This window comes from Lactuca virosa, chromosome 6 (assembly GCF_052849685.1).
Source record: "Lactuca virosa cultivar CGN04683 chromosome 6, Lactuca_virosa_CGN04683_v6, whole genome shotgun sequence".
NCBI classification, from domain to species: Eukaryota; Viridiplantae; Streptophyta; class Magnoliopsida; order Asterales; family Asteraceae; genus Lactuca; species Lactuca virosa.
In genome coordinates, this window is record NC_136431.1 from 45,523,567 (window position 1) to 45,531,328 (window position 7,762).

The following is a 7,762-nucleotide window of genomic DNA, read 5'->3' on the forward strand; positions in this document are numbered from 1 at the left end:
CTTTTATATATATATATATATATATATATATATATATATATATATATATATATATATATATATATATATAAACTAGACATTTGTAAAAAAAACCCAAGAACTTTAAAAAAAATGTTGACACATCTATTTTTTTTTTTTTTTTTTGACAATACCAACTATTAAATATCTTATTATGCATTAAATTCGTTGGAAAAATTGAATTTTTTGTGTATATATGCACAAAAAAAATCATTTTTTAAAATTTTTTCTTCAGCAAATTAAGTGTTTAATAAGAGACTTAATGGCTATAAGAGACTTAATGGCTATGGTATTGTCAAAAAAATAGATGTTTTAAAGTATTTTTTAAAAATATAAAAGTTTTGGGTTTTCACGAACTTTTGAGTTATTAAATTATCCTAACCCTATATATATATATATATATATATATATATATATATATATATATATATATATATATATATATATATATATATATAAAGAGAGAGAAAAAAAAATAAATGGTTTTATTAAAATGAGATTCATAGTAATTGTGATTTTGGAGTCAGATTAAAATACTTAACGGTTCTGATGAGAATACAAATCAAGTGTTTTTAATAAGTAAGTCTTTTTATTATAGGAAGTATTTCGATTCGAATCATAATATCATTATCGTTCTCAATAAAAACTCTTAAACGTTGACTATTTCAATAGACCAATTTAGATACTTTGTTTTCAAACAATATAGACTATGTCACCTAATAATACTAATACTGACAAAGGTAAAGGAGTTGCAAGTTCATCCAATAATATTGACAAAGTTGATTATCGTTGAGAAGGTGATAATTGCTTTTGTTTGGTTTATAACCAATGTCTTAATCTTTTCCGAGATATATAAGTATGCTGATCATGGTAAAAACATACAACCGACGATGCTAGATTATTTGATACTACTATCAAGAGATGTTAAGAAGTCAACTAGATGGACGTCAAAATGTGAAAGGCAATTAATGAATGCAAGGATAATGTCATAGAACATATCAAGAAGAAGAAGAAGAAGAAGAAGAAGAAGAAGAAGAAGAAGAAGAAGAAGAAGAAGAAATGGATTACCATCGTTAAAGATGATTAAAGTTGCATTGGAAATCCAATTCAGTTATAGATTGTTCTCGACTTCTTGACGTGTTCGACCATGTTGAAAACATATTCAAAGTTGACAACAAAAAAATGTATCCTTATTTGTTTTCGTAATACATGAAAACAAAATATTCATATTTTTCTTATTTTTTTAGTTTATTTTGCTAAAACTTTCTCATTATCATATGAAGATAGAAAAAGTATATAGTATGAGATCCATAAACAATATGTATCATATGTTATAAGCGATTTTATGGAAACAACTTCTAATGTCAACTAATGACCACTATTGAGATACTTAAAACATACAAACTAAAACTATGCAATATCTCAAATTATCATGTTGTTGCATATGATTAACACTACAAAGAGGTCACGCTTGAGACAGATTTCTATGTTGGGTTTTATTAGCATCAACACACTATCTAAAGGTAGTAGAAATAATCAAAGATTTACCTAATTGTACATACACCCTAGATTTAGGTTTTACTAGTTGTAACAATGAACTTAAAAAATCAACTAGAAAGAAACATACTAACCTCTTGATGACTCGCTTGGGATCTCGTACGTGCCGGTGCTTGAAAAGGATGAAGGATCTGTGACATCGCCAATTTCTCGGCCAGAAAAGACCGATTTAGTTTATGCTTTTAAAATAAAATAAGAGTAATCTTCCAAAAAGTGTTGCGGAATTTGTCCCAAAAACAAAATATGTTAAAAAATTATCAAAGCATTTCTTAAAGACATGTATTTTCATTATATAACAAAACATCGGGATGTCATGTTCCGATACAGACCAAAAACATAAACAGTACATTATAAGCCTTACAACAGTTATTTACATCTATTAGCCTATAATCCTAAAATCTGTCATCATCATCCAACTATGCTTTGGGTCCACTACCTGTAATATAAAAAACTGAGTGGGTCAGGTTTGGGAGCCTGGTGAGCATATAGGGTTTTCAACCCACAATAAATAAATTTATTAATTTTCATCAACCAACAATAAATTTATTAATTTCATCAACTAACAATAAATTTATTGATTTCATCAATCAACAATAACCCTGATTACCCGTTCCCGTTATCCTCACTTTATGTCCCTAAACATCTAATAAAAGGGACCTAGCTAAAGGATCATCATCATCGGGCTAACAACACTGCTTAAGAGATAGTTCTGAAGTTTCTTAAGGTTCCACCCTAAGAATCCTCTATCATTCACTCATTCATTCCAAAGGATTGTCCTAAGGAATAGGCACAAAGTCTGTCGCTGCCAGGGTTTTTAAATTACAACTGGTGAACACGTAGTTTAAAACATTTGGTAAACACTCATTTCAAAAATACTTAATGAACACCTAGTTCAAAAACACCTAGTTCAAAAACACCTAGTGAACACACTTAGTTCAAAAATACTTGGTGAACACACTCAGTTCAAAAATACCTAATGAACACACTTAGTTCAAAAACAACCAATGAACACTTATTTCAAAAATACCTAGTGAATACTCAGTTCAAAAATACATGATGAACACATAGTTCAAAAATATCTAATGAGCACATAGTTCAAAAATATCTAATGAACACATAGTTCAAAATCACCTAATGAACACATAGTTCAAAGACATCTAATGAACACATAGTTCAAAAACACCTACAGGTTACGATCCTGCTAACGTTCCACTAGACTGTCTAGAACGGTCCGTGGTCGTCGTCTATACTCCGCTAGATGACAACAACAACAACAACAACAACATCGAGGCCTCTCATCTTTTTAACATACATCAACTATTTCATCTACCCATGTTTTACCCAACATATTTGTAGATAAAAATACATATATAGTTTAAAACTTGTATAAAACATCTATTCAACACCCATCTCAAATAAACAATCAATATAATTACACATAGCACGTATTTTATAGAAAATACTTCATATCTATGTGTAAGATGAAAGTGACTACACACTCACTTTATTTGACGATAATTGGACAGCACTTCGTCCCTTAAAACAATCTTTTTTGATGAAACCGAGATGTTTTCTCAAAAACCAGGCTTCACGCGGGCAGAGTTTTGTCTCGAAAAACTCTTTTCTCGGGATCTTCGGGCTCTCCGGGGCTTACTTACGATGCTAGGATAATATTCTAGGCTTAGGGGTATTTTATGTAGCTAAAAAGGAAGTAGAGGGTGGAAAGATGAAAGATTTTGTAACATAACTCGGCGGGCTTCGCACGCTATTTATAGGAGGCTGATGCCTCGAATTACGTTGGGCGTAATATCCTGGTACGCGGGGCGTACTACTTCACCAGCCACTACGCTGGGCGTACCGTGATACATGGCTCCGGACGTGTCAAGTGTGCGAGATACGTGTTGCATGCGAGAGAATAGGCGACGTGGAAAACTTTGGACCGTAAACACGAGTACGCTGGGCGTACTTCGATTTTTCAAACTTCAAAAATTCGTAACTTTCGCATACGAACTCCGTTTTTGACGTTCTTTATATCTACGCGTAGGTGAGACCGTGCTCTATAACTTTCGTTTAGACTCCGTCGGCTAATTTTGACTTTATTTTCAAAGTTATATTTTTAACAGGCCGGGACAGGAAAAGTTTGTTAGAAATTCATAACTTCTTCATCCGACGTCCGTTTTCGTCTGTCTTTTTACCGTTGAACTTCTATCAACAAGATCTTCGATTCTCGTTTAGATTGTGTCGGCTAAAAAGCATTTGATCTATAATTCGAATTCCGGGTTGCATACTGTTAAGCCAAATTTTAGAAAATCCATAATTTCCTCATACGAAGTCAGATTTGGACATTCTTTTTATGCACGCTCTCGGTTTAACGTGTACTACAACTTTCATTTAGATCGCTAAGCCGAAAAAGCATTTTATCATAAATTCACTTTTTACGTCACACAGCGTCATGTCGGTTCTGTCGCGAAACTTTGACAGGTCATAACTTCTTCGTTATAATTCGGATTTCGGTATTCTTTATATCTACGGAATCCTTGTTTCGACCGCTACAACTTTCTTCATAGATATCAGCTATATCTAACATTTTACTTTCGACGCTTATTTTTATCCTTAATTTATTATATCATAATAATTAAGTATAAAACACATAAATTCACAGAATTCATTCTTATTACTTCAAAACACGTTACAATAGTTGACCTAGACTATTACATCGTCTTTAATGCTTAGCCCAGAAACACGGGCGTTACAGGATCCAAAGTGGAACCCCTCTAATGTAGTCGGGCTCACAAACATCAAAAGCAAAAAGTCAAAACCCTAGTCAAGGGTTTATTCAAAATTCCTAACCCTATGAGAGAGGTTATAATTTCGTGTGTGGATAGAAAAGGAGAGAGCTTGGACAAAATTATGAGAGGACTCCAATCTTAGGGTTTAATCCCTAACATTATATTTATAGGCAGCTGATGAAACCCTAAAGGATGCAAACTCTTAGGGTTTATCCTTACCTTATCAGAAACCTACCTTATCACTATCAGGGAGCAGCCAAACCCATTCACCTTATGGTCTCGAGGAGCATTTGGAATATTCCAATTAATCTCTTCGATTAATTAATATTCAAGCTCTTTAATTAATTCAAATAGTTTAATTAATTCCAAAAAAATCCCGTTAATTTATTAAGTACTTAATAAATTTATAACTTATTTATCTCCATTTCCATAATGTTATTTGGGTCAAAAGGCCCAAAAAGCACTTTGCTATTATTAGAAATATTACCAAAATAATTAATGAACTTGGACACTATTTCCAACATGCTCACCCCATCTCTAATTATTTATTGATCTTAAGAGCACCGGAAGACGATGCTCACATGGACAACATTTCATTCATCGTTTTAGTAGGACATATCACATAGGATGATGTCCCTTGTCTATTGGTCCAAAACGTAAAGCAATCAACGATTGTTCAAATGATTACTAATCATAAATACTTGTATAATGATGTCAAATTCTATTTGAAATCTGAAGTGGTGGAATGAAATTAACAAAGTTGTAAATGTACTAACCCAATCTAGATGTTTCAATGTGTATGTGTATATGGTGGCACAAAGCCACCTACAATAGCAATTGGCACCATTGTCAGCGGGATCTAACGGAACCCAAAATCAATGGAGAAAATCATCTAAGTTTTATAGTATAAGATTCCTAATTTATATGTTGTATATGAAAAGTAAAAGTGCACTGAGTGTTTGATATCTTTAATTATATTATGAAACTTAACTGGTCTCTATAACACACGTATTTTCGGATTAATTTTTTGCCCATTTAAGTGAAAATATTTTGAAAACTTTAAATTAAATATAAAAAAATAAAAAATATATATAAATAATGAAATAAATAATTATAGTGAATTTAAAAGCTATATGGTATTAGGGAGTTAAATTATGATTAAACATAAGAATTTAAGTTTGACGACTAAACTTGCCAAATTTATACAAAGTAGGTTTAATCTTGTTTTAAATATATTTGGGAGCTGAATTTTCCAAGAAATGATTTAATACTTCCAATGAATAATTAATATATGGACTATTTTACCCCTCAATTTAATTTAATTTTAGTTTAGGATAATGTATAAAGAAAGAAAGATATTTCCAAACTTTTAATCCCTTTTAACGCCGATAACATTACCCTATATGTTTTCACAACCTCACAATTATGTATCTTGTTGAAAATATTTAACCAATATAATACTTATACATTTTATTTTGTTTTTATTCATTACTTACACCACCATCACACTACATGACCCTAGCTTTTGACAGAGAAAGATTGATTGTAATGATTTTAAAATCAGTTTGATTGTAGTTTAATTTGTACACCTATATGTGGTTCAAAAATGATTCTACGACATCAATACCTCAATTAAATATTAATATTTTTTAAATGTATAAGAGAAGTCTGGGTACTAAAGGTTGTTTAGGTATTCTTATTTTTTACACTTTCAAAATTTAGATTAACCCATTGAATAAAATTTATGGCATTTATTTTTTTTAATAGATGTTATAAACATATTAATTAGATAAAACTAATGTATAGTAAATTATTTAACAAAAAATACAACTTCAAACCAATACATATCGAATTACAATAAAATATGGCCCAACAAAAATATTCAAACTAATGCATATAAATCATAATAAAATGTAGCCCAACAAAAAATATTCAAACTAATGCATATCAAATCACAGTAAAATGTTGTCGAACAAAAATATTCAAACAAATACATATCAAATCATAATAAAATGTAGCCTAACAAAAATATTCAAACTAATACATATCAAATAGTCAAACTATTCATATGGCATATCATCACCTGAAAAAGTTGGGTATGAATTTAGATCAAGTAAATTGTTTTCATGACTTATATGACCAACATTATCATACACTTCATTGTTCCTTTGGAAGACACAAGTAGAACTTGAAGTTTGTAGTGTTTGTGATGATTCCACATACTCAAATCTTGAAGGTTCTCATGCTGTAGAAGTCATTCCTCTTTTCTTTTTTGATTTTGGAGGTCTACCCTTTGGTTGACGAATCATAGGCTCAAAAAACATATCAGATTCAGTCAAAAGTTTAGTAATCATAGAAGTAGCAAATTCTTTCTTACTTAGAGGCCACATTTTGTATCTTGTGGATAACTCATTGATCAACTCGTCAAATTCTTTAGTGCCATCATTATGTGAATCATCTTCTAAATTCAGTCGTAATGTATCAATCTTCCAATGTGGATGAATGAGATCCAATGGAATTGCCATTCCTTGTAAGTGTTTTATCTTGTGAGCACAAGGAAGACCCATTGTTGCCATAAAATGACCGGTACAAGGAGTCATTGTATCTAGAAACCAAAAATATATTAAAGGTTAATGTAAAAATTAATGTTGTGCAACAAATGTAAAACTATAAGCTTTGTAAATATTACCATTTTTTATTTTTTTCATATTGCGTATATATCTCCTTTAATGCAAAATGAGATACATGACACAAAATCTCTCTAAAAGCAGGTGCATCATACTTACGAAGAACTTGGATTTTCTCATTTGCTAGTTGCACTTTAATCTCGCTGAATTCATGTTTGATTGCAAGACAAATCTTTTCAGTAACATCTTGAAAGCCACATGTTAATACTTGTAAATATTGTTTCAGTCTGACATGAGCATCTTCAGCCCTTGATGATGACCGATTACCAAAATGCAAATATTTTTCTGTCCAGGCACTAACAAACTTTTCCTTCCAAGGCAACCATGTATTTTTATGCACTCAATTGCAACTTTCTTCGTCTGATAAAACAACTCAAATTCGGCCCAATTTTACTCAAAAATAGTTGTAGTTGTTGAATATGCTACATTATTCCAATTTGACATAAATAGATCAAACTCTTCTCCATGTGCAAAATGCTTTTTGCAATATGTCAGCACATTCTTTTCAATATGCCAAATACACAAAAGTTTTGTCGTGTTCGGAAATACCATATTTATGGCATTCATTAATGCTAACTCTCTGTCATACATAATCACAGATGGTTCACGGTTTTCAAGAGTCTTCTTAAACACACTTAATGCCTAAATATAACTATCTTCATCCTCTCTCTCCAGAAATACAAACCCAGAATAAAAAGATGTACTAAAACA